The sequence below is a fragment of the Solanum stenotomum genome, unplaced genomic scaffold, assembly GCF_019186545.1.
Source record: "Solanum stenotomum isolate F172 unplaced genomic scaffold, ASM1918654v1 scaffold23477, whole genome shotgun sequence".
NCBI classification, from domain to species: domain Eukaryota; kingdom Viridiplantae; phylum Streptophyta; class Magnoliopsida; order Solanales; family Solanaceae; genus Solanum; species Solanum stenotomum.
In genome coordinates this window covers 9,354-13,815 of record NW_026027520.1, presented here as the reverse complement: position 1 = coordinate 13,815, position 4,462 = coordinate 9,354, and positions in this window count along the sequence as shown.

Genomic DNA, 4,462 nt, shown 5'->3' with positions numbered 1-4,462 from the left:
TGTAATGCTTGTATACTCGGTATTGACCATAATTTACAAGAACATTATGTGTAGTCATAGTAATAGAGGAAGGTTTTTTATCCTCAATGTAGGATTTATTGGCACAAAATAAAATTTTGATTAGGCCTAACACAGATATCGTACACCAAGTGAAACTAAAAATCAACATAGTTCTTAACCTCACATTACCTTACGGAAAAATTAAAGGTATCCAAGGCCTATGTATGGATTTCAATTCATTAATTGTCCAATTAAAGGTAGAGACTATAATTAACCAGTAAACTTTGTTTTTCCTAATTTTTTTAATTTGTATTTATAAATCATTTGACTATAAAATTGTCCTCAACTCCATTAATAAAGTAGACAAAAATCTTAATGTGTTCATACCTATCTAAAGAAAAAATTTACATTAATTAGGGATTACCTAAAGCATCAATTATTATTTTAAAAAAATTGAATATATCTCTAAATATTTATCATCTTAAAAAATTGATTGACCACTACCAAAAATGAAATCCATGGCTCCTTCAATTGTACATTGCTTGAAATAATGTTTGCCATTATCATCCAATAAAGTATCTTGTAAACCAGAAAAAGCACAATCATAAAATGTTTTATCCCCAGAAACCAATGTTGCTAATGTTGGTTTCATTGGATTTTTTTTATCCATAGGTGGATAATTGTAAGAATTCTACAAAAAAAAAAAGAAATTAAAAAAAAGTTAGAAATTATATTTTTGAAAGAAAAAAAAAACTTAATATTAGGATTTAAGGTTTCTTACTGTAAAATTTAACTTTTCCACAACAATATTTTCAGCAAAAGAGGAAAAAGTTGGGCTTGTAACAAGTGAGTCATGGCCATCCCATATCACAATAGTATTTTTCACATCTGAACCTTTTAAATAAATAAAAGGTTTATCAAGTGGAATTGTCACCTGTTCCCTTCATGATTAAATGAAAAAAAAAAAATTAGTCTTTAATTAATATCAAATATTGAAACAAGAATTTTGAAAAAAATAATAATATATGTATGATGTATATATATAGATTGAGATGAATATTTCAATTAGACTCCATAAGCTTAAGCTATAAGAGACACATTTTTTTTCCATGGGCATGGGGATCCCCGTAAATCCATTGAAAAGCTGAAATTTCTGACCCCACATTTCATACCTATTAAGCTCAAATTATGTATGTGTAAGAGAACATAACTAGCATATATATACAAAAAGATCAAACGGAATCCAGTGATTCTAAATCTTGGATTCTTCGCTAGATTTGGACTGTTATTAGAGATATGATGTGAAAATATCATGTATAGTTCGGTAAAGTAATAGTAGAAGTAATATATGTATCAATTACTCTACTATCATCTTCCCAAATGAATTAAACTATGTCAATTGTATCCCTAGAAGCTAGAATAGATTTGAGTTGAAATTACTGTTTATATACTCGGTATTTACCATACGAGTTCACGCTATTAGAGACACGTGTATTTTTATGGAAGTTCTCATGATTACTTTCTATAAAAAATGATTTCCACCAAGCGTAATTCATACAGATCCCTCGAAAAAAATGCTTTTGACAGAATTAATTATATCTAGCTAAATCTCGAGTGTAAGAGTTCCAACACGTACCTCAGTCTATAAGGAAATGAACTTTCTATGATTTGTCAATCTACCATGAGTCAGGTAGATGTATGGGTTATGAAGAAGTACGGAGTTAAGGAATCTTGGACAAAGATGTTTAACATTCGCGGTGGGGTGTATTATTTATTTGGTTTGTCCTTTTGCTTGTCAATTGATGGTGAAATTTTGTTTAAGAACACATCATTTTTCATGATTTACAATCCACATGATGACTCAAAGAGATTTCCAAGAAAGTCCAACTATGATCACCTTCAAGAGGCACAACTCGACATTGAAAGCCTTGTTTGGCCCTTTTGTGAAGCGTACCAGGAATGAAACAACATCACAAGCACCAAAAGCTCAGATGAAGACGGCAATCGTGTGCTAAATAATTAGTAAGAGTTCTCTATACATTTTTCTCAACAGCTACTAAGTTATGTTTCTTGATAAAGTAAATAGTGTTTTGTTAATTGTTATGTTGTACTAAACTTTCAGGAAGTGAATGTTGATGTTTGGAACAACGAATCTACTCCTTGCTGACGGCATGGGTTGCAATGAAGTAGGATGGGCTTTCTCTGATTTTACTATTCGTTATAGTGTACTAATGTTATTTCCTTGTGTGTTAAAACAAGATTTACGTATGCTCGCTGATTGCATATCACATTTTTTCGGTACCTTTTGGATTTGGTTGAGATAAAATTTATGTCAACTGAATATTTCTATTACAATGCTCGGAATAGTTATTTAAAGTTATTCAATGTTCATCTTTTTAGAGCAACTACATAATTAGAAAATCAATGTTGTCGAATTTTTGAAACGAGAAAACTTTTGTTCTTGAATGGTTTTAATAAAAAATGTTCACTGTTTTTGTATCGTACTCTCTTTACCTAAACCAATTGTCTCATAATATTAGAAAGTACTATGTTTATCGCAGTTGCATTGGGCTACTCTATATTGTGAGTTTTTAGAAAATGATCGTCACTTGTTAATGCATTTTAGCAGCTATTTATTACTCAAACCTTTCCTCTTTGGCATTCATCTTCAGTTCATGCAACGATTTATTGATATGCTATGTATATATGCAATGACTGGATTTAGTATGTGCGCGGGTCATTTTTATGATGAAACTATTTTATCTCAAGAACGAAATCTGAATTTAAGCTATATGTATTTAGATTTATACAATTAAACTCGAATCTATATTAAACGTCCAAATGTCCAAAATAAAAAAAACCATATTTCTCTAAGAGCCTCTTTATTGTTTCTTTGAATATATGAACATACATAATATCAAAATCATTGAATAAACTTAAGATCAATTACAAAGAGGAACAAAAAACTTCTAATGCATTAATAAACTATATTAAGTTCTTGTGTGTTACGTACGTGCTCCACACCATGGGTGTTAGCCTTAGAATTTTGAAACTGCGATTTGTTGAAATCACAAGACACTGGGAACACGATCATTTAATAGGGGAAAATAGTACCAAATGAACTATGAGCATTTGTTTTATCCTTTTATTTTGTATTGAACAAATAAATGTTCTTTGATATCTAAGAACACAATGCTGAAAAAGATGCATCAAAGATAATTTGTCGGAGTAACAAACAAACGGTTTGACTAAGATTATCATAAATATAAGTAGCAAACTAAACACAACTTCTAGTTCAAAGAAGAAAATGTAACTCCCATTTCATATCAACTTCTTGAAAACACATATAACAAACAATCCGGGGAAGGATAAGGTTGTTTTTCCATAACGAACCTTAATTCAAGCCTTAATCTACTTACAAAATAGGATGTGCATCAATTAGTGAACATAGGTAAGTCATGTTCGATGGATATATATTATTTTGTATATTGAAGTATCCGTAACAACTTAAATGCACGCTCATTTTCGGTGACCTAAAAGGAAAAAATTGACCAACTGATACTTAAAGGAAAAAATGTAAATCTATTACTGAAAAAGAAAAGGACCATTTTTTGAAAAATAATTATACAACATATCTTTTGGAGATGGTACAATTACAAAATATTTTCAGAGCACAATTACAGATAAAAACATCAAAAACTTTGTTTTCTTCTCAAATTTCTACAACACAAATGAAATCTGAAGCCTCTCATCTACTCAAAAAAAGCAGAGCAGACACACTAGCAGTGCTCCATTTTCTTCTTCTTCAGTTCAAGATTCAAACTTTTAAATCTATTCTTCCGGCAGATATCAATGAAATCCTCTTAAGGTAGTCGGTAAAATCACTTGTGAAATTCAAGTGTATTTTGAAATCCTGGTTTGGTTTAATATCTAGCCCTAAATTTATTAAGTCTCATCTCAGCATATCAGCTAATAACAAGGCATGTCATAGGCTTGTGATAAAGTAAATAGTGTCTTGTTAACCGTTATGTGCTTTTGAACTTTCAGGAAGTGAATGTTGATCTTTGGAACAAGAAATCTACTCGTTGCTGACTGCACAGGCTGAAATGAAGAAGGATGGCCTTTTCCTATTTTTATTGTTCACTTTAATATACTAATGTTTGGAACACTAGTGTGTGAATAAGATTTACATATGCTTGTTGATTACATATCATATTTTGTTTGAATCTAAGTTGAGAAAAAAATTACGTCTACTATAAATTTCCATTACAAGGCTCGAAACAGTTACTTAAGAGTTATTCAATGTTCATCTTTTTAGAGCAACTACATAGTTAGAAAATCAGTGTCATTTGATATGCTTGAAATGAGAAAACTTGTGTTCACAGTTTTTCATTCAAATATCTTCCAGTAATTGTCTTATAATATTGGAAAGTGATTTTTCTTAGCTAAAATCTAGATTATA